The following is a 24,206-nucleotide window of genomic DNA, read 5'->3' as shown; positions in this document are numbered from 1 at the left end:
AGTGTGAACTTTACTACTAGTAAAGCTAAGTCCTAACTATATAACAGGCACTGTGCTAAAGGGCTTTGTATACATTAACTTAGTTAATTCTCCCAACAGCCATATGAAGTATGTGGTGTTGCCCCATTTTGCAAATACAGCAACTGAGGATTAGGCAGGCAGAATAATTAAACTGCAGATTAGTAAAAGGGGAAGCAAGGATTTCAGTTCAAGTCTGACTCTATGTACTGTGCTCTTAATCGCTATACTATTCTGACTTTGAAAAAAAAAAAGTGTTTCTTACTACTTTATAGTCATTAGAGTTTTAAGAATTATGGTTATAGGCCTGGTTTAAAAATAAGTAAATAAAGGGGACAGGATGGAAGGGGAGGGAGAAAAACGCTTCCACTAATAGCTCTTGCTTTTTAATACCTACAAATCAGAGAAAGTGAGTCAGAATAAAAAGAACTGGCTCACATTCCTAGTTTTCCAGACTGGTTCAAGCCATTCTCTCCCCTTTTTGGTGCCAATAATAATAACAACTAACATTTACTGAGCACTTAGTATGTGCCAGGAACTGTACTAAGTGCTTTATGTCTATTATTTTATTCAATCCTCACAGATCCATAATTATCTTCATTTTACAGATGAGTAAGCTAGAACATAAGGAGATTAAATAACTTGCTCAAATTCTGCCTCCAGGCAAGATGGAGTAACAGGAACAAGACTTATTTACCTAATTTCATTTATCTAATTTAAACAACTAAAAAACTGATGGGAAGCATACAAGAAATAACAATTTTCAGACATTGGACAAGAGGTAGCAAAGAACAATGACTCCCAAGAGAGGAGAAAGAAAGAGGTAAGTCCTATGACTGCCCAAGTTCACTGCACAGAGAGTTTAGGCAGCAGCTCTGGGGGGGAAAAACCCAAGAAGAGCCCAGAAGTCTCCCTTAGTTGTGAAGACAAAGTAGGGAGCTCAAAGAGGCTATGGTGGGTAGAATTCACAGGGTAGAATACTGGAGAGGGGAGAGCTGAACAGAGAAAAAATTGTGGATAGCTTCAGAGGGTCCTCCCACCCCAAGTATTCATCTGAGAACTGATCAGTGCATCCATATGGGAAAACTATCCAAGGCTGGGGGAAGAACCACCAGAAGGAAGCAGGTAAAACACTGTCCAGAGCTCACACAGAGCAATGAATAAATAGTCTTCTCACAAGCCAGAATGAAAATTCCTCACGACACATTGGACATGAAGTATTCTGAAGAGGACTGCCTCAATAGTGAAGCAAAATTAGCCTAGTGGAAAGGCTGTTCTGGTCCCACCTAACAAATGTTAATGGCAAGCCTCAAAAAGATCAATCCATTTCCAAGTAAGTTAAGAGCAACAAAGCTCCACATCACAGTTTAAAAATACTTTGTAAATACAAGAATGCCTAACATCCAACAAAGTAAAATTCACCATGTGTGACATCCAATCCAAAATTATCAGGCAAGAAAATGAGCAGGAAAATACAACTCATAACGAGGAGAATAACAAATCAACAGGAACCAAAACCAGAAATGACACAAATTAGCAGAAAAGAATATTGAAAGAGTTATTATAGCTCTAGCTGATCTGGCTCAGTGGTTAGAGGATCGGCTCACAGACTGAAGGGTCCTGGGTTCGATTTCAGCCAAGGACACGTGCCTCGGTTGCAGGCTCAATCCCTGGCCCCAGTTGGGGTGCATGCAGGAGGAAACCAGTCAATGTGTCTCTTTCACATCGATGGTTCTCTCTCTCTCCCCCTTCCACTCTCCGAAAAGCAATGGGAAAAAATATCTTCAAGTGAGGATTCCAAAAAATAAATTAAATAAAATTAAAAAGAATTATTATAATAATATTCCATGTGTCCAAGAAAATAAAGGAAAACATGACCATGTTAAGGAGAGACCTGGAAGATATTTCTAAAAAGGTACAAATCAGAAGTCTGGAGACAAAAACATATCTCAGATAATAAAATGCAGAAAATAGGAGTAACAGCAAATTAGAACTAAAAAAAAATTAGTAAATTTGAAGATACACCAATTAAAACAACAGTGTTTCAAAGAAGACCAGTGGGCTATGTGAACAACTTCAAGCAGCCTATTGGATGTGTAAACTGGAGTCTCCAAAGAAGAAGAGAGGAGAAGGCAGGAAAACATATCTGAGGAAATAAGAGCTGAAAATTTTCCAGGTTTAATAAAAACTATTTTTTTCTTTTTTTTCTTTTTTTTTAATTTTTAAATTTTATTTTTGTTTAAAATATTACAGATGTCCCTTTTTCTCCCCAATGACCCGTTCCACCCGTCCCATCCCCCTCCCCAGTCACTCTCCCCACCATTGAAAAACTATTATTTTTTAAATTAAAACTATATCAAAAAGAAAAAATTAAGCCCAGCCAGTGTGGTTCAGTAGTTGAGCATTGACCTATGAACCAGGTGATCACAGTTCGATTCCCTGTCAGGGCATATGCCTGGGTTGCGGGTTGTAGGCTTGATCCTCAGTAGGGAGCATGCAGGAGGCAGCTGATCAATGACTCTCTCATCGTTGTTTCTATCTCTCTCTCCCACTCCCTTCCTCTCTCTGAAATCAATAAAAACATATAAAAATAAATAAGAACTATGCAATAAAAACTACAACAACGTACATCATGATCAATTTTCTTAAACACATTAATAAAGTAAAGTCTTAAAAGCAGCCAGAGAAAATAAAGATCTTACAGAGGAACAAAGCTAAGAACAACAGCAAGCTTCTCACTGGAAACAAGAGAACAGAGAGAAATGGAGCAACATCTTTAAATCTCTGAAAGAAATCGCTAGGCTTAGTGAAAATATCTTTCAAATATCATAGCAAAAAAAGAGACATTTTCAGACATATAAAAGCTGATATGGAAAACAGTATGGTGGTTCCTCAAAAAATTAAAAATAGAATTACCAGCAATTCCACTTCTGGGCATGTAACAAAAAGAACCGAAAGCAGGGATTTGAACAGGTATTTGTACACCTATGCTCATAGCAGCATTACTCACAATAGCCAAAAGGTAAAAGCAATCCATGTTTCCATCAACAGATGAACAGATAAACAAAATGAAGCATACACATACAATGGAATATTACTCTGCCTTAAAGGGAAGGGAAACTTTGATGCACAAGTTCATGCTACATAAAATACGAACCTTGAGAACATTATGCTAAGTGAATAAGCCCATCACAAAAAGACAACTACAATATGAGATACCTCCACTTACATAAGGTACTTATTTGTCAAATTCAGAGACAGGAAGTGGAATGGTGGTTGGCAGGGAATGGGGGAAGGCAGGAATGGGGAATTGTTGTTTAATGGGTAGAGAGTTTCAGTTTTGCAAGATGGAGAGTTCTGGAGACTGGTTGCACAATAATGTGAATGCACTTAACACTATAGAATTATACTCTTAAGTTGGCTGAGACGGTAAATTTTATGTTATGTGTATTTTACCACAATTAAAAATAAATAAAAAGTGTTTTCAAAGCTGAAAGAATTTATCATCAGCAGACTTGCACTACAAAAAAAAATGTTAAAGGAAAGACTGACAATGACAAAGAAGGTAAGTCACATATTAGAGGCAACTTCAAGGAGATACCACAATTAAGTGCAATGTGGGATCCTGGACTGTATACTAGAACAAAATAAGGACATTAGTGGAAAAACTAGTGAAATCTGTATGGGCTATAATTTAGTTAATAGTATTGTACCTGTGTTAATTTACTAGTTTTGAAATTATAATATGCTTATTCAAAATGTTAACATTAAAGAAAGCTATGTGAATGGTATACAGGAACTCTATTTTGTTTTTACAACTTTTCTGTAAGATTAAAATTATTTCAAAATAAGACTTTTTTTAAAAAAAAAGCATGGTTAGCATACCACTTTCAAACAAAAGTTAAAAATGCCACTGTTAATATAAGTGAATTAAGTACAAAGTGAACACATTTCAGATATAACTTAGAGGAAAGAAAAACAATTTTGTTCTGTTTATTTTAGACAAAGTATGCGGGAGAATAATGTCATTAAACACTGCTGGAACAGCATAAAAATCATGATCTACACATAAAAATACAAAATGCCTCTTTCTGGATCTGGCCAGTGTTGGCTAAGTTGGTTGGAGCATTGCCCCATACACCAAAAGTGGTGCGTTCGATTCCTGGTCAGGGCACATACCAGGCTTCAGGTTCAATCCCCAGTTGGGGTGCATGGAAGAGGCAGCTGATCAATGTTTCTCTCTTACATCAATGTTTCTCTCTCTCTCTCTTTCTCTCTCTAAAATCAATTTTTTTAAAAAGCCTCCTTCCCAAAGTTGTGACACATGTGACAGACAGTAAAACAAAACCCAAAACTAACCCAACATATGTGAAGATCTAGATACACAAGAACTATAGAAGGAGCTAAGAATAAGGAACGTGTTGTATGACATCCAATCACTTATAATCAATCCTTTCTGCTAAAAAGTAATAACTTATTGCTTAAATTTCCATAATAAAAAAAACATGTTTCTCGTCTACTTTTCCTGTCCATGAAATCCATGTATTTAATGCTCAACCTTCTTACCCACTTTAATCTGGAGAGGCAGTTTTATGGAATAGAAAAAGCATGAAACTGAAATTAATATTTATTGATCAGCTACTCTGTGTCAGGTACTGTTCTAAATACTTTACACATGGATTATCTGATAATCCATTTAATCCTCACAACAAGCCTAAGAGGAATGTACTATTATCCCCATTTTTACAAATGAGTGCATCAGTCCTGGCTTTCTCTGTATGTCACTGAGAAAGTTTACATGACTCACAACCTCTCTGTGCCCTTGGAAATCAACACCTGTTAAATGTCTCTGCTAGCATTTATTCCATGTCTGCCTTACCTGTCCTACAGAGTGGGGCAATATTCAACTTGGGATTAGAAACATACACGCACTAGATGTGCAATTGTTGAAAGAGAGAATGTTAGGTGAGAAGGCTGAACTAACTAGAAAAATGAACCACTAAAATTTCTTACAACTCTACCATCATATTCACCCAAAAAAGCATCAGGAGGCCCAGTGGAATAGATTAGGGATGAGAAATTTGGGGTCTGGTACCAGCTCCACTACTGACTGGCTATGTGGTCCTAGGCAACTCGCAAACCTCTAAGATTCCAAACCAGTGCAATAGAAATTAGTATCTGCCCTTCTTGATTCAGCAGGTTGTTGTGCAGAATGAATGAGCCTATCTTGAATAGGCTTATTGCACTCCTAAAAGAGATAAAATATGTAAAGATGGTACAAGATCAGTGACCACTGGTATCAGTTCTCTCCCTTCCAAAACAAGGATTCAAAGATGGAGCTGCCTTATTAGTAGATGGTGCCTTCCTGTCTGCTGCATTTTGGTAACCTGGCATTTTCATTCTGACAATATTTTTTTGTGGTATCCTGCAAATGTTGGTATAGAGAGTGATTCATCATGTAAACTAAAATCACTGCTTGCAAATAAATGCAAACTGCAAATTACAGGGGAAACAGAAGTTTTAAAATGTACTTAAAAATAATAAAAACTCAAGTGAAGTCACTTAATCCAATATTTTACTGGAAATTGGGCCACCTCCAATTCTCTTAAGGGTACCACAGTTTGGTAACCAGATGTTAATATTATTCTTCTGCCAAAGAAAAATGCAAGAGTTAAAGACTTTTTTCTTAAAAATTATATATTTTTTTAATTTTATTATTGTTTAAAATATTACAGATGTCCCTTTTTCTCCCCAATGACCCTGTTCCTTCCCCCTCCCCAGTCCCTCTCCCCACCATTGTCCATGTCGAAAAATTATATTCTATTTATATTTCAAAATATATATTTCTCTGATACCTCAATATATTATATTAAAAACTAAGTATCCCTTCAACCTCCCTGCTACTATAAGATATATGTGACATATAGTGGCAGAGAAAGAGAAAGTATCTATTCTTCATTATTTAACTAGAGGCTAAAATGGACACCAGTAGATAGCCAGCCCAACATTCAGATTTACAGCTAAAAGATAAGCACTTAATTATTCTATTTTAACCAGCAACACGAACCTTATTAAGGGATGAGTGCAGTAGTCATGAAGGAACATGACTGCTAGTATGATCCAAGCATCAAAAGAAATAAAGCAAACCATCATCCAAACCAACCAAATGTCAAATTCAAGTAAATTCTCTGCATTTTCCCTCAAGACACAAATATGAATATACTAATCTACAGCATCATATTAGCAATTATGAAAACTATACAAAGGCATTTTATTACTCTCTATTAGAGTGGGCAAGAAGTTTGAGCTGCTTTCTCCAAATCATTAGTTGCGTATTTCTAGCAACCCCAAAGCTGTTTCTGATATAAATGAGGCACAGCAAATATGATATTCACCTTGTGCTGTCTTCAAAGTATACATAACAGTAGATTTGATTCTCTGACAGGATTATCTATGGACCTGACCTTTGGTAAGTGCTCCTAAATTCATCAACTATCCAACACAAATAAATGAGCAAATGAAGAGGTAAGCTAGAATGCACGACATTAAACAAACCCATATCACAGTGCAAATATCTTCAAGTTAAAAATCTTTATTATCAAATGAAAATGAGAGCTAAACTAGATCAAATCAGTATCCAACTGGCTATAGCAAATGGTTATATTAAAGTAAGCTTTAAAACAAAGAATAAAACCAGAGGTAAAGAGGGATATTTCATAATTACAAAAAGGCAAATTCATCAGAAAGGCAGTATCATCAAAAATGTTAATGCACTGCCCTGGCCGGGTGGCTCAGTTGGTTGGAGCATCGTCTTATATACACCAAAAGGTTGTGGGTTTGATTTCTGGCCAAAGCACATACCTAGGTTGCGGGTTCAATCCCTGGTCAGGACATGTAAGAGAGGCAACCAATCTCTCTCTTTCTCTCTCTCTAAATCTCCCCCTTTCCTCTCTTGAAAATCAATAAACATATCCTCAGGTGAGGATTAAAAAAATGTTAATTCACCTAATAACAGAACTTCAAAATGTGGGGCTCTATCTGTTCTTTCTGTCACTATTTCGTCTCCCATTTTCTTTTTTTATTATTATTCTCACTTGAGGATAGGTTATTTGAAATTTTCAGGGTTTCAGTTTGCTCACTTGTAAATGAAGGTAAAATCTACTTTAAAAATTTTATAGACTTCATTTATTTATTTTTTTAATCCTCATCGGAGGAAAATTTTTCCATTGCTTTTCAGAGAGGGAGGGAGGGAGGGAGGGACATCAATGTGAGGGAGACACATGAACTGGTTGCCTCCCACATGCTCCCAGACTGGGGCCGGGAGTCGAGTCTGCAACCAAGGTATGTGCCCTTGGCCAGAATCAAACCCAGGACCCTTCAGTCCATGGGTCAACGCTCTAACCACTAAGCCAAACCGGCTAAGGATAGACTTTATTTTTTAAAACAGTTTTAGGTTCATAGCAAGATTGAGCAGAAGGTACAGTGAGTTCCCACATACTCCCTCCATACACATAATAACAACTTTTAAGGACTATTATGGGGAGAAAATAAAATTTAAATTAAATTAAATTAAAATAAAATAAGAATAGAAAGCATATAATGTTAGTAGCAGTGTACATAAGCAGGCATTCAACTGTTATGTGGGGGGTTTTCCCTTTTCCAAACACTGACCATGTATTCCCTGGCTCAAAACTTTAACAGGCTTCTGACTACATATACAGCAAATCAAATTCTTCAGTCTACTATCAAAGACTTCCACAATTTGGCTCCAACCTATTTTTCCGACTTTATCGTTTACTAAACACACCACTAGCCCCCATGCAAACTATACTCCACCCACATCACAACTCTATTCACTATTTCTGATCACATTCAGCATTTTCCTATGTCTATTCTTTGCTCCACATCTGCCAAAAATACTTTTCTTCTCCAGTATGTCTGACAAAATCTTGCAATCCTTCTAAGCCCAGGTCAAATCCCATTTTTTACAAGAAGATATCCACAGTTTTACCAGTTCACATTTCTCTTCCTTTCTCCTACACTTTCATGTTACTTTGTTTATACCTGTTTTCCTAATCTCTCCTGGAGGACAGAACCACATCTTTTTTTTTTTTAATATATCTTTATTGATTTCAGAGAGAGGAAAGGAGAGGGAGAGAGATAGAAACATCAATGATGAGAGAGTCATTGATCGGCTGCAGCCCGCAACCCGGGCATGTGCCCTGACCGGGAATCGAACCCTGATCGCTTGGATCCTAGGTCGACGCTTAACCGCTGAGCCACGCCCGGCCAAGCCAGAGCCACATCTTATTCAGGAATTAGCACAGCGCTATGCAACAGTTTTATTCAGAAAAACTGTTAAACTGAACTTACTAACTATACAATCACAAGTTACTCAACACCAGAAGAGAAAACTAAAGATTGAGCTCTAAAATATGTATCTTTGAATGGGTACTGAGTCAGATATAAGTTATTTTTTCTATACTATAACTCCATACTAAAACTGAGAGTTTTTAAAAAAAAAATGCCTTGGAGTGAAAGGAAGGGAGGAAATATGAGGGAGAGAGAACACTAAATATCTAACAGCTATAAAATTTTAAGAATTGCATAACTCCTCACGAGCATCAAGTTGAATGTTTTGATTTAGCTCCATCCAGAAGGGTTAAAAAAAACCAAAATGCTAAAATCAATGATCCACCTTGTCCTAAACTGTCCCTGACCACCCCCTTCTAAAGAGCTCTTTCCCCATCTCTAAATTCCTAGAGCAATTGCATTTACATTAACCATTTGATATTCATATATTGCATTTTGTTATTTCTTACAGTATTTCCTTGAGTCATTTTCAAATCTTTCATCATTTAACTTTATTTCTCATATTCTCAACTAGATTATCAATTCCATGTAGGTGGAGCTCATATCTGCACTTTTACAGTCCATTCACTACAAAACATTTCTACAGCACCATTTAGTTCATGTCAATAGAACATGGAACTTGGTTCCACAGTTCATAGGTGATTTTTTTCTTAGTAAAGAGGAGCTAGAATAGAATAGAATTGTAACCTTCCAAAGGAAAAGTAAAATGGCTTCTGCTAGGCTGCTACACAGACAAGGCTCTTTGCTCTATTTAAGAAATATGAAAAGTGAATGCTTACACAGAAGGTTAAGAGAGGTGTAATTTCTGGTTCTCATCTCAGGGCAAGTCTTACTTCCTTCTGAGCCCACCTTAATGGCAACCCCACTGGCTCAGGGTTCCACTTTCAAATGCATTATCTCACATTTCTGCAAGTCAGCATTTTAAAACACTTTTTTTTGTGCATTTTTAATATCTATGGCAATTTCCACCCATGTTGAGCTGCCTGCCTAGGCTGTCCAAGCTATTGGGAGTTTTTGTGGTTCCATGGTTAAAAGCTGCATAGATTTTAAGTAGTCTACACTTAGCCTATTTTTCCCATAAACCCTATTATTTCCAATGTACAACTCTGTAGAACAGACATATATCATGCTATAGTAAAATGTCTGATAATCCACAGTCACTAACACAGTGCCTTGAATGGAACACTTAATGGCTATTGCATTTAATTTTTAAAACAATAAATGATTAACATTTTATTTTGCCATTGTTCCCATGATATTAAATCTCAAATCCAAATTCTAGGATTCCTAAAAACCCTCAGCCCAAAATGAGGAGTCAGTCTTCCTGCTAAGGTTTCTATGTATCACACCAAAATCACTTTTTAAATTAAACAGCTTCTGCTAATACAAGATACAGCTTACTGTTATTTAAAAAATCAAATTTGCAACAATATCAGAATGACTCTCAAACCCCAATAAGCAATGTGGCGTCTCTGCTTGGTGATGCTAAACTTCTGGACAAAATGAATGGAAAAACTGAGACAAACAGGGACAGTTTCCTATTCACTTTCACAGCTGCTTGGGCTACTGCCCAATCTCCATAATGAGAGTGATCTCTTGCTTTGTTTTCATGAAACCTATAGTATATAGAACACAGCATTTCAATAGTGCAGGCTTCAGGATATTATATTGTTCCTGGTTCCGACATTTTGTCTCTCTCCTCCTTAAAATAGTCTGTACACATTGGTGTTGTAACAGTAACTGTGACTCCTACTGAACCACCGAAATGATCTACTTATTGTAAACAAGATCAATAACCAACATACCACTTTAAGTGAAAGCCTCCACACTTTTATCTTTAATTTCAAGTCCCCAGGCAGGGACCTAAGTTTCAATTTAAAATCTTGGAGATCAGAAGTACAATGTACTATATCCCCAATCAGGCCTGACAAAGCTCCTAAACCCAATTTAGAGATGTGCAATGTAATGTGCATATTTTCATGGTAAGAGTAACATGATTTGTTTTTAATATACACAAAAATCTGGCATACATAATTTGTTTTAGTTTTTTATTGATTGATTTTGAGAGAGGTCGAGAGTCATTGATTTGTTGTTCCAGTTATTTATGCATTCATTGGTTGCTCCTTATATGTGCCCTGACCGAGGACCAAACCCACAACCTTGGCATATTGGGACAATGCTCTAAACCAACTGAATTACCAGGATGGAGCTCATAATGTTTTTTTCTTAAAGAGCAAATCAATTTTACTTCCTTTCTCACTCTCTTCCTCTTTCTTTCTTTCTTTCTTCTTGAGGGAGGCAGACGTGGTGCCAGAAAACATTTTCCTTTATAAAACAGCAACAATTCCAATATTCATTGTTATTGTATATTTATATAAATCCTGTGTAAACAACCCTTATGTCCTTGTAGGGCTATTTTATCCCTGACATATGCTGATCAACCAAAAGATTTACATTACAAAATATATATCCAAACAAAAGCAACATTTTAAAAAACCATGCACCGAAGACCTAATCACCATTTGGATATGAACAGTGGCTTCTCTTGCATCAAAGCAAGCAAAATAAGGAAAGGCACTGATAAATTTCATATATCTTAGAATCTGAAAAATATTCACAAATATGGCTAATACAGACAAATAATAAAGCACCTTGAAATTACAATTTTAGGCCTTAAATCCTAGAATTCTAAAATATCAACCTGAAGGTACTTTAAAGGTCAGATATTCCAACTATCTCATTTTCACATAAGAAAATTAAATTTCATAGTGAGGAAGTAACTGGTCTAAAGTCACAATGCTACAATTCCAGGTCTGCTGATTCTTAAGCACCATGATGCCTCTTCTCACAGATTTTTTTAAAAAAAAAAAAGACCTTTCGGAGGGAACAGTCATCTTCCAGTAATTCCCCAAAATGACCAACACAAAGGGAAAGAGCAGAAGCACCCGCTATATGTTCTCTAGACCTTTTAGCAAACATGGAGTTGTTCCTTTGGCCACATACATGCACATCTGCAAGAAAGGTGATACTGTAGACATCAAGGGAATGGGCACTGTTCAAAAAGGAATGCCCCACAAATGTTACCATGCCAAAACTGGAAGAGTCTACAATGTCACCCAGCCTGCAGTGGGCATTGTTGTGAACAAACGAGTTAAGGGCAAGATTCTTGCCAAGAGAATTAATGTACATATTGAGCATATTAAGCACTCTAAAAGCTGAGATAGCTTCCTGAAATGTGTGAAGGGAAATGATCAGAAAAAGAAGGAAGCCAAAGAGAAAAGTACCTGGGTTCAACTGAAGCATCAGCCCGCTCCACCCAGGGAAGCACACTTTGTGAGAACCAATGAAAAGGAGCTGCTGGAACCCATTCCCTATGAATTCATGGTATGATAAGTGTTTAAAAAAAAAAAAAAAAAAAAAGACCTCCATACTGATAAAAATGTTTCTCTTCATTGGGTAAAAGTGTGGTATTCCTTCCCCCAAAAAAATAATTAAAGAAAACTTTGTGTCCTAAAATAAAATAAAAAATAAAAGTAATAAAAAAGAGCGAAAGATAGATCTTAAAGCAGATTTTTTTTTTAATATATCTTTATTGATTTCAGAGAGAGGAAAGGAGAGGGGGAGAGAGAGAGAGAAACATCAATGATGAGAGAGTCATTAATCGGCTAGCCCGCAACCCGGGCATGTGCCCTGACAGGGAATCGAACCCCGATCGCCTGGATCCCAGGTCGACGCTCAACCGCTGAGCCACGCCCGGCCGGGCATTAAAGCAGATTTTGAAGTAAATTGAAGCACTGGTAAAAGATAATTGATAGGAACTTTTTGCAGGTTTCTGAAATATATGTTAATTATACTACTATAATTAACTATACTTGTTAGTTAACTCTGTATTTTCCTTTTATAAATTGTTTCATATTTGTAACACCATGATGACATTCCCCTACAACTCAATTTTGGCAGCCTTTCCACCCATTAGGATATACTTGGCAAATGCATGCTACATTAAATATTTATTGAAGTAGAATCATTAGGGAGGCAAATTCATTGGAGAAACAACAAATTAATAATGGTAACACTTATTAAGTATTTAAGTACCATGCACTGTAATAAGTGCTTTACATTTATTACCTAATTTAAATTTTACCAACCCTAGGAGATGGGCATTATTAATATCACCATTTTATAGATGAGGAAACTGAAGTACAGAGATTAAATAATAGGTAGGATCGACTACCAACTAGTAAATTGCAAAGGAAGGGTTCCATCCCAGGCATTCTAGCTCTAGAGCCCATGCTTTTAACCACTATACATAGGGCCTCTTTATAAGGAAATCATACATTCCATAAGAAAACAAATTTTTTGATTAACTGAAATTGAAAGATTAACTAGACTACATTTCACTTCATAAAATAATAATGTAACAATAAATGATAAGTATGAATGATATAAATGAATGTTAAGTAGCAATACTAGGTATCAAATAGTCTAAAAGGAAAACTTGACCTCAGAGAAGAATTTCTAAAGACTGACACATCAAAGAACAAAGTATGTGTGTAATTTGGTGATTACATGTTCCACAAACAGGCAAAAGAGGTTTCACTAGTTCAAAGAAAGCCAAAGCCAAAGGTTACATTCTCCCTTAGAAAATAAGAGATACTCTTCCAGAATTGATTGGCCCTAACTGAACTGGCCCAAAATGATGCCTGGCAGTAAAAGCAGTCTGTCCACTGGTTGGCTATTCACACTTGGCCATGTAGTTCAAGTGGTAAAGGCTGTAATTCGGACTTATCAGTTGGTGGATGCAAGTGTTAAACAAAGCCTACAGCAGCAGCCCAGATCATTTCCTCCTCCTCCCCCCTTTTTTTTAATGAAGCCACAAATTCAGTGGAGTCTGGAGATTTAAATTCTAATCATTTTCCCTTTGCCCTTTAACACTGGTGCTCCCAAGGGAACCTTTACTTTCAAGCATTACTATTCTAGGCCCCTGAATCAATAACCCACAGCTCTAAAAAGCAAGAATGCCAAGCAAATGCTGTTCTCTCTCTCCCTCCCCATCCCAATTAAAGAAAAAGAAATCTATAAGGCTATGGAAGAGCCTCAAATTGACATACTATAATAATAAAAACCACTCAGAACATCTCGAACCAGACTAAACAAAATGCTGCACGCTACATGCACACAGCAGCCATGCAATAATCCAGCTGACTACGTTAAGGAAGAATGCTTCTCAGAAGGAGCCATCTAAATCTGACTGTTTTTGTCCCTACTCCCCACTTAAACCCACCAGAAGCACCAAACACTCATCTTATTCCTCTATACACAGGATGAGATCTACCAGTCCAGAGCTGAGTCTCTGTATAACTGATGCCACTTTGCACAGAAGAGGTTGGCTATGTGGCAAACCAATCCAATATTAAGAACAAAAATAATTTACTTTTTCAATTTAATCAGTATGTATTTACTATTTTTTTATATGCCAAAGATTGAGCCATGTGTTAGGAACAAAGTAAAGAAAGAAAAAAACCCACTCCAAACTATAGTTACAATAATCTTACTATCTAATAAGGCAAAGAGACAAGCAAACAAAAATCCCTTACAGTTCTTAAACTTTTCATAACTTTATAAAAAGTATTATACAACTTTTTCATCCTTTATACCTCACTGATCCTCACAACAGTCCTAAGGTAGGTACAACAGTTCGTACACTCCCCTCTTACCAGGCGAGAACACAAATTGAGAGTACAGATTTGCTATGAACAAGAGGCAAGAGGAGTAACAAACCACATGGCTAGTGCCAAAGAAAAAGTGATTTAATAGAACCGCAAATACTGTTGCATTGTAATTATACGAGCAAGCAAAGTCATGCAGTCAACAGCTCTAACAGCAGAACAGTGATGAAAGACTGACCAATATACCAACCAAGGATGCTTTTATAGACTCCAAGACTCAGTGACATTCTAATTGTAACTCTAGTGAATTGTTACTGGTTTGTTTAGTGCTGTTTTGAGATTTTTATTCCCTTCAATTATGTCACCAAAACTCAATTAGAGAATGTGCCACAAACATAAAAAGCTAAGAAGCACTGACCTAAGAACACAGAGAAAATAAGTAGTGGCACAGAACCAAGTTTTCGATCTCTCATTCAGTGCTCTTTCTACTGCAAAATATAGTGTCTCAGACTATAAAAGGAAATCCAGGTCACATCAATTTCACTTTGGAAAAACTCCTCTATTACCTCGGAGGCCTTTCAATCCAGGATCCCTGCATATATCCCAAGTCTCAGGCAGCCCCCAAAACAATCCCTAGAATCCCCACACATCTTCAGAATTTATGAGCCAGGTATGAACATTGTAAAGGCACTACAGTAGACGACCTTGAGAGCCCATTTTAGACCCAATCTTCAAGGTGACACCAGTTGCCCCAGGAATAAATGGCCCCAGAAACGTAGGTATTATAAGGTGCAGTATAAACTGTCTGGCTAGAACACTGGCTCCCATGCATTATTTTTCCCTAAACAGCATGGCGCGAAAATGCCAGCCAAGTATATCTGGGGCTCAATCAAAGAACTGTTGCTTTGCTCTAACACTAGAGGAAAAACCTGCTGTACTGAATTAACTAATCTCTAACATGAAATTTGTAAAGGTAATTTTTACTATTCCATTTTTCACTTTAGGTACTAACTTTGGAACCTACTTCCCAAGTAGGGTGCAGCTTCATATTAATATTTTTTTCAGAGTAAACATAACTTCCCTACCACTTGAGTATTTCCAGCCTTTTGCCAATATTCCTTCTTCTAATTCCAATATATCATTTCTATACCTTCTTCCTACTCCAATTTAGAAAAACAAAACTGCAATAGCTGGTTCAAATATAATGTGATTTTTTAAAAGCTTAAATATGGACTAAAAAAACAAAAAAAGTTTTAATTTCTAACTTTAGTGATTTAGCAATGAAAATTCATTCCATTGCTGATGATCCTAATACATGATACAGTTCAATTCTACAAGACTTGTTCATTTTCCAGCCAACTGTCTCTTGTCAGCTTTTGTTTGAAATTTCTTAACTCCTGGGGATTTCTGCCAAACTCTTAACACCATGAACTCTGCATTATCTCTATAAAATTTAAATCCCAGGCTGGCTTCCTCAGTCATCCAGCTCATCTTTTTAGCTCTCTCCAATACAATCTGTGTATAATCTGAAAATAAAAATGAATATTCTTATCACTCTAAAATATAATTTGATAAGTAAATTTCTCATAATCATACAAATTGATAAATTTAAATACTATCAGTTAAAAGATAAGAAGTTTTGGTCCTGGCCAGAGTGGCTCCATTGGCTGAGCATCATTTTGTGCACCAAAAGGTTGCCAACTGGTTCCCAGTCAGGGCACACGCCCAGGCTATGGGCTCAATCCCGGGTAGGGGGCATGCAGGAGGCATCCAACTGATGTTTCTCTCTTACCTCATCTGCCCCCTCCCCCTTCTCCCCCCTACCTCTCTCTAAAATCAATAAAAACATATACTCGGGTGAGAATTTTAAAAATAAATAAATAAATAAGTAAATAAGATAAGATAAGATAAGATAAGATAAGATAAGATAAGATAAGATAAGATAAGATAAGATAAGATAAGATAAGATAAGATAAGATAAGATGAATAAAAAGGAAACAGAAAGTTAGGTTGGTAGAAGGGAAAATTCAAAGGCATATTATAGCCAGTCAAGGAACCAATGAGAGAGAAGCAGATATATAGCGGCAGAACTGGCCTTTCCACTAAAGGCACCTCCTTAGATTAGAAGAATCAGGATTATTACTCATTAAGTGCTTATTCAAATCATATGAACAAACTAAAAATAAAAACCAAAACTTCTAAATGTGCTTAAAAGAAATTCACAGAAGTCAAATCTGTACTCTTTCATTCCCAAATATTTAATGCAACTCCCAATGTAGAAAGCACTATGCCGAGCAATAAACATGCATATGTCACATACCCTAATGTCAAGATAACTGTTATCATATTAATGGTCTCTTAATTAGCATATGAATATGATTCTTAAATAATAAAATATCCTTAAGACAAGAAGCAGAAGAAGGGCCCTGGCAGGATACCTCCATTGGTTAGAGTGTCACCCCCTATATGCCAAGGTTGCAGGTTCAATCCCTGGCCAGGGCACATACAAGAATCAACCAATGAATGCATAAATAAGCGGAACAACAAATCAATGTGTCTCCCTCCCCCTCCCTCCCCCCGCTCTTCTCCCGCCTTTCTCTCCCTAAAGAAAAAAATCAATAAATTAAAGTTTAAAAAGCAGAAGAAGGAAGAAGAGGGGGAGGAGAGGAGGAAGGGGAAGAATCATTACCACCACCACAACTAACTTATCATTTTACCCAGCTCAAATAATATTCTCAGTGGGCTCGTCTCCTAATTCATTCATTAGACAAACTACACCACTAGACTCACAGCAGAACACAGACATAACCAACTTATTTACTGATCCATGATGCCAAACCTAAGTATCAATTTGTTGGAAAAGATCTGTGCTTTTAATTCATAGCTATTATGTTTTAGACACAAGAATTTTTAAAATTAAATTTATTGGGGTAACACTGGTTAATAACATTATATAATTTTATTTATTTATTTTTTAATCTATTTCTTTTTAAATATCTTTTATTGATTTTAAAGAGAGGAAAGGAGAGGGAGAGAGAGAGATAGAAACATCAATGATGAGAGAGTCATTGATCGGCTGCAGCCCACAACCTGGGCATGTGCCCTGACCGGGAATCGAACCCTGATCGCCTGGATCCCACGTCGACGCTCAACCGCTGACCCACGCCCGGCTGGGCAACATTATATAATTTTAAACTGTTGACCCTTTTCTTAGATAAGTGCCAGTATAATAACTCCCACCCACCTGCTTATTGGTCAAGTTCCCTAAACCTGTCCAAATTTAAAGTCTAATTTCAATACTAATTAAACTTAAATATGGGCTCCAAACAGTACAGTGATTTATAAATGCTGATGCACTGGAGACTGAAGTCTTCTGTTTAACCCCTGAAATAGTAGAACGGGAAGAACAAACACAATACTACCACTTTATATAGTTTGTCATAGGAAGCACTGGGATGATAGGCTTAGGGGAACATCTGTTTCCAGTAGCAGAGGTAGATGAATGAAAGAGAAAAATAAGTTCCTGGCGTCTGCACTGAATGATGCCTAACGTGGTGACAGGAGACACAGTGCTTACAAGCATTGTCATTTTTAAAGCACAGAAAATCAGTTCAATAAAAATCCTGTGCTGAGACATGTGAAAATAAGAGCTATTAATATTTTTCTTTATCTGAAATTACCCCAGAATGTCAGTTAAATAACTCACTCCATAATTCATTCTGATCATCACATGTTGGTTTTTGATCTTCAATAACATGTTAAAAGCTCTGCTTTCTGGGCTTCTATGCTTTAGAAGCTTTAACACTACTTCTTTGTAGGCCTAATTTTTTTCCCATCGTAAAGGACACAACGATAGAAACTGTGCAGCACACCTGTGTCAGATCCAGGTTCAAATCCCAGATCACTACAAGTACTTCCTAATTCTGTGATCACCAGCAAGTTACTGATCCAGTCTTAGACTCGGTGTCCTCCCCTGTAAAACAGTCATTCTAACACCCTCTTGCAGTGTTGTTAAGACATGAAGTAGGTAATGGTATCAGTGCAATGTCTAGCACATAAGAGGCACTCAGTAAATGGAGGCTATTACTATCATTAATGTTAATATCTTTCTCCAATTTGTCTATGCCTTTGTTTTAGCAAAACTGTAAAAAAATTGCAAAAGTTTTATGTCCAATCATGGTCTTACAAACAAGATTTCAGATGTTCTTTTTTATTATTGTAAGTCTAATTATTTGGGGATCACAGACTAGTAAGAGGTCCATATAACTTCTATACAATTTCTTAATTTCCAGAAGGTAATCTACCTATGAAAGTCATCAATCTCAGGGGTTACAGATACTGTGCTTTTATGTCTTAACTATACATTAGTCTGTTATTATGTAAACCAAGAGACATACACAAAAGGTCACTAACAGACTCTTGCCAAACTTATCAAAAGAACCACAGAATACAATCACTGCTTTTTGCTACTGGCCAATTATCTACTGTCACTGGTGCTAGATCCCTAACATAACTACTACAAGGCTGGCACGTGGAAAAATAACTGGTTAAAACATTTTGTTCTAGCCACAGACTATTCGGTTATGAACAAAGGTGTTCCCCACTTACAATAATAGTGATATTAAGGTCCAAAGGGGGATGTAGCTGTGAATGGCCAGGTGGATTCCACAGTGACAGTTCAACTCACTAAGTGGACAATTGCCCTGATCCCTTGTTAAATATGACGCCAGGTTCTAAAGTCAAAGCATGGTTTATATTTGTTCATGTTACCTTGTTTAGGCCCTTTGTACAGATACTATCTTATCAGCTATCTCCACAAAGGCCCATTTAGCTCTTCCTCCAGCTACCATACCCAAGTGCTTCAGAAGCATTAAATTAGGGCCTCTTTGACTCCCAACATACCTGGCATCCAATCAAAGCTGTCTCTTAATTGTAAATAGCATCCTGCCTCACAAATGCCCAACTTTTTCTGCTTCACATATAACAAGGTATGAGAGGCTATGAGAAAGCATTAGATAGGTTTTACTTCGTTTCTTGTCATCAGAGGTAAACAACTTTGTGTGGTTCGAAGCCGTGATGGGTCTCATTTTGTCGTGAAAACAATCTCTGCAGCCATTCACACCACAAGTCTGAGAGGGTCAGTCGGAGCTGGAAAGGCAATAGGGAAGACAGACACTTTCTTTTTTAAGTAAAGAAATATCTGTCCAAAAAGCTGAAGTAACAAGCTTCCATCTTCATATGACTATGACATGGCTTTTGATCTCTTGGCTTCTAAAATGACAGTTTCCAGAAGCAAAAGAAACACAGCACTAACAAAAACACATCATGAATATTAATAAGATGGAGACAACTAGAATATATGTATTGTTTTTAAGACATACACACAAAAACGAAGTGTTGTTGGCAGATGTGGACCACTGTTCTCCTACACACATTTGTTACCTTCTCCAAGGCCTGCCTGTCAGCCCATCCTGTTCTTTCCTGCTGCTTCTCACTCACAGCCTGTATCCTAGCACCTAACCTCTAGTTTCCTCCCTTTCTCCAGTCATTCGTTCCATCACCTCTCCCCCACGTATTCCTGGTTTTCTTTCCCACTATCTGCTCAGGTGTCCCTATATGACTTCTTACTAGGACCATAAACAATAGCATTATTATTATTAGCTGACAAAATCCCAATGTTCGTTTCATGAAAATTGTCAGGGGAGGGCAAAGGTTTAAGGAAGACGGAGTCTGGGGAAATAAGGATGATAATCGCCATCAAGGGTCAGAAGAGAATCAGACAGCAAGGACAGAATTTGTTTTCAGAGTAATACAGGGTTAGGAAGGACCCTGTATCTAATGCCTCCTAAATGTATGGCAGTTTTTACTGTTTGCCCATTAGTTTACCATTTAATAGTGTGTGTGTTGTCAAGACAGGAGACTTTAGTGATAGCTCTGAGCACTATAGATTAATGAAGAAGTCTTCATGCAAGGTTTTCTTTTTTTTAATTTATTGTTGACAGTATTACAGATGTCCACCATTCCCCCCTCCCAGCTTTGCCCTCCCTCCACCGGCCCTCACCCCACCACAGGCCTTCCCCACACTACTGTTTGTGTCCATGGACTATGCATATATGCATATATATTCTTTGGTTAATCTCTTCCCATCCCTCCAACTTCCTCCCCTCTGAGATGTCATTCTATTCCATGCATCCATGCCTCTGGAACTATTTTGTTGGTTAAGAGTTTATTTTGTTCATTAGATTCCACGTACAAGTGAGATCATGTGATATATGTCTTTCTCTAACTGGCTTATTTCATGCAGGGTTTTCTTGAAGGTTTGATATACTTGGTATTTGGTCTGTAAGATTCTGCTGAACATACTAAGAAAATCATATGTCAGTTTCTCATATAAAATTCAGCATGCAAAAGTTTTTAAATGATTTTAACTTAATGTTTTTGAGATTTAAAAATTAAAAACATCCCTATATGCCTAAACAGGTTCTATGTCCCTCCTCAAGACTTAGAATATGATTATGTAAAATAGATTCAAGTCTGCAGTATAATGCTATTCCTTTCTTTTGGTCATTCACTCAACAAATATTACTGAGTAAACCACAATATGCGTGCAAGCCATTGCACTAGGATCCATGGAAGACAAAGACAGTGGTCAGTAATAGAGCCTGCCTTCAAGGAGAACCATTTATACAACATGTGTATATAAATCGCTACAGCAGAAAGAAGAAAGTATCATAAGAAGGATATATATTAAGCAATCTGAGAGTTCAGAGGAAGAAGAGATCAATTTCAATTGGGAGACTTGTGAAAAAGATAGTGATAGTGGACAGTTCAAATAAGAGGCTATTTCACCATGTACTGGTATTTCAGTTTCTGTGAACCTCTCTGGGTAGCTAAATTTCCTGTGGAATTTACAAGTACTACATCTGTTGTTAGTATCCTCTTCATAACATTTCTCTAGTTACTTCTGCCATTCATTGAAATGAAAATATAAGGGGGAAACACCTAAGGATTTAAACTCTTAAATTATAATAAAGTTGGTAAAGGGACTAGAATACAAGCATAATTCACTCAGCTAAACCTCATGTCCTTTGTGTTTGATAGCAACGATCCCATAGCAACTAGAAAACACACTTATCTTATTAACAAGACTGGAATTATTTTAATTAGGTATCTCCACATGCACCAACTGTTAGAAATCAGACTGTTTTGAAACAGTTGTTAATGACTTAACACAGCAAACGTTTTCCTGAATTTCAGGGGGAAATCTATGATTGAAACAGATGGAGAAGAGCCTGGCCCTGCTGTGTAGCAGAGGAACAGCCTTGTAGCCTAGAAATGCATTTTCCACTGGGATCCAGCAAAACAATCCTAGAGACACCCAGAAAAACATTCAGAAACTTTGATAACATCTGCTACATTAAAAGTTCAAAACCTGGCACTAGTAAACATCGAATTATGGGAAGAAATGCTTTATCTCAGAAACAAGTCTCTAAATTTCAAAGTCTTTTAACACCTAATGAGAACATCAGGAGTCAAGATCTAACCTTAGTCTTCTGGTTAACCTGGGTGAGTTTATGTTCTACCTCTTCTACACCCTTCCCTTGGACAAAAAACCAGATTCATAATGGAGTTCCATTACATGTTTCACTTCCTCTTGAAAATCAGGTTTTCAGTTTACTATTAATTCATGGAAATGCTTTAAATCTTTGAAAAGGCTGTTAACAAATTTACAGAAATCTATAAGGTTCAGTTTTGTCCCTCTGAGGAGGCACATGCCCTAGAAATTCTAACCTGTATTAAAGAAGTATGTATGTGGCCTGCCTGAAGCAAGATGGAGATGTGTCAAAAAGCAACAACTAAACAGAAACATATTTTAGTTTTAGCAACTGGATAAATACTAATCCTTCTTGGTACTTCATAGGCGAGCCTTACCTGTCTATTGAAAGCAAATATGTCAAAAAATGGCACACTAGTGTAAATTCATTTATTCTAACTTATTGTCTATCCTAATTAGGAAGAAAAGTAATAGAGTTTTCTTCCAGCCTGTCTAGTCTTTTCCTATACCTGGGACAAACATACTTCTGGAGAAAGTAGGGAGGAGGAAATCACAAGTACAGGGAATGAGAATTCCAAGGTTTACTGTATTCCGGGCCTGGTATTTCCCCAAGGTAGTGATAAACAATGGTCTTTCCCTGGCATGCCTGTCCAGCATGCCCAGGCTTCCTGGGCTCCAAGGTTTGAGAATATGAAAGAATTATTATGTGTACACACACACACACATACATACACAGTGTTTTATATAAGGTTTTGGTGTTTGGACAAGACAGAATGCCTTTGATTTCTATACAGCTCAGGGCCAAAGTAGTTGTGACTTAGTAATCCACTTAACTGCTTCACTGATTAAACACTTCAGAGTTCTAATCTTATTTTACAAGAAGAAAAAACTCTCATTTGTTACAAGGTATTATAACATCTTTGGTCTAGGTACTTTTGTGGTATAATATGCATTGTAATTTTTACATATAATGAATACAAGGACTGAATCACTTTGGTGACAAATTTTTTATCTCCTCTGGTTTTCTAATTCTCACACAGCCAATCACTTCATTTGGTCCTTGAGGGCCATTCTATTGGATCTGGTACAATGCCAAGTACCACAGCCTAAGGAACTGAATTGAATGCCACAAAGTCAACATCCTCTCTAAGGGAAATGAGTTGAGTAGAAAAGTTAAGGCCACAGAGTGTCAATTAACTCTCAGAATGACAAGTAGAGATATAGATAGAGTTGCTTATGTTCATTAAGGGTATTCCAGAAAAGATGTTTACGAATTCTTAGTAATTACTCCTAGATTTTGGTTACATTATGGAAGAATTACTATAAAGTCAGCTATAGTTTCTATTTTTCCTGATTTGTAAACACATTTTTATAGAGTAGGCCTAATTAATAAAATGCTAGGAAGTGGACTTCCTAAAAGTTGCAAACGATTGAAAAATAATAATAATAAATAAAGGAAGTTCCTAAAACATCACTAGTGCGTGTGGCAAACAACTTTTCAGTCCCATTTCCCAATGAGCTGTTTTAGTTCCACAGGAAGAACAAAGAGATTGGATTAGGTGTCTTCTATGGTTCCTTCCACCTAGGAGATTCCATAATCCTCATGGTAATGTTTCATTTCATAATACAATCAGCAAACATTTGAGGAAGAAGTCTCAACTTTTATTGATTGATTGATTTGGGGGAGGGAGAGGAAGAGGAACACAGATTTGTTGTTCCATTTATTTATGCATTGATTGGTTGCTTCTTATGCACACCCTGACCAGGAATGGAGCCCACAATCTTGGCATGTAAGGGCAGCGCTCTAACTAACTGATCTACCCAGCCAGGGCCCAATTTTTGTTTTAAAAACTCAGTCTTCAAGCTAGTGCTTTCTACATCTGTTCTGCAGATGACCACAGGCCACCAACACGTGTTGGAAATTAACCTGCAATTAAAATACGTTTTTCAATCGAATCCTGAACTATCACCTCAAACAGAAAAAGAAGGTGAATAAGGAGAACTGTTTCTCATGTGGAACAGAAGGCACAGTTATTGGAAGTCACTTAAGAACCAGGCAACAGAGTATTTCTTGCATAGAATTTCTTCAGATCATGTTTCATTCTTCATTAAACTTGGAGCTGAATCCTTTCAGAGCTACTGCACGGTAAAGAAATCAGTTTCAAGCTTCCAGCTGCAATTTATGACTCTTATTCTTGCTTCCTTGTCCTCCCTGCAATGTTATACAATATCTGCCTTCAAGATGTGGGAGTTTCACTCCACCCTTTTCCTACTGTGAAAAATTGGTGATAATCATGGAAAGAAAAATAACAATTGTTAAATAATATGGTTCTTAAAACTAAAAGAGAGGTCACTCTCATAATTATGCCTATTGTTTAGCAACTCCTATATTACTCAAGAGCTGGGAAAAGTGCGTCTTTCAGAATCAAAGAAATCCAGTTTAGAGGTCATCTAATTCAACCTCCTACCTGATGCCTAAATCCCATCACAGCAGTCCTACAGCACAACTGAGCACCTCCAGTAACAGAAAACACTACTTACAGAGGAAGAGCACCCTATCTTAAAACCATTCTAACTCTTTGAAAGTTCTC

The 24,206-nt window shown here is 37.0% G+C and overlaps 1 protein-coding gene and 1 pseudogene across 5 annotated transcripts in view; one reads left to right on the top strand and one right to left on the bottom strand.

Moving 5' to 3' along the window:
* Nucleotides 1–24,206, bottom strand: part of TTC28 (tetratricopeptide repeat domain 28) — a 463,914-nt gene that overhangs the window by 295,208 nt on the left and 144,500 nt on the right. The window lies entirely within an intron of this gene.
* Nucleotides 10,689–11,781, top strand: LOC308549850 (large ribosomal subunit protein eL21 pseudogene; annotated as a pseudogene). The gene has a single exon. The product of its transcript is annotated as a large ribosomal subunit protein eL21 pseudogene (transcript).

Source organism: Miniopterus schreibersii (assembly GCF_964146895.1).
Source record: "Miniopterus schreibersii genome assembly, chromosome: 20".
NCBI lineage: Eukaryota > Metazoa > Chordata > Mammalia > Chiroptera > Miniopteridae > Miniopterus > Miniopterus schreibersii.
This window is presented reverse-complemented; position numbering and strand designations above follow the sequence as displayed.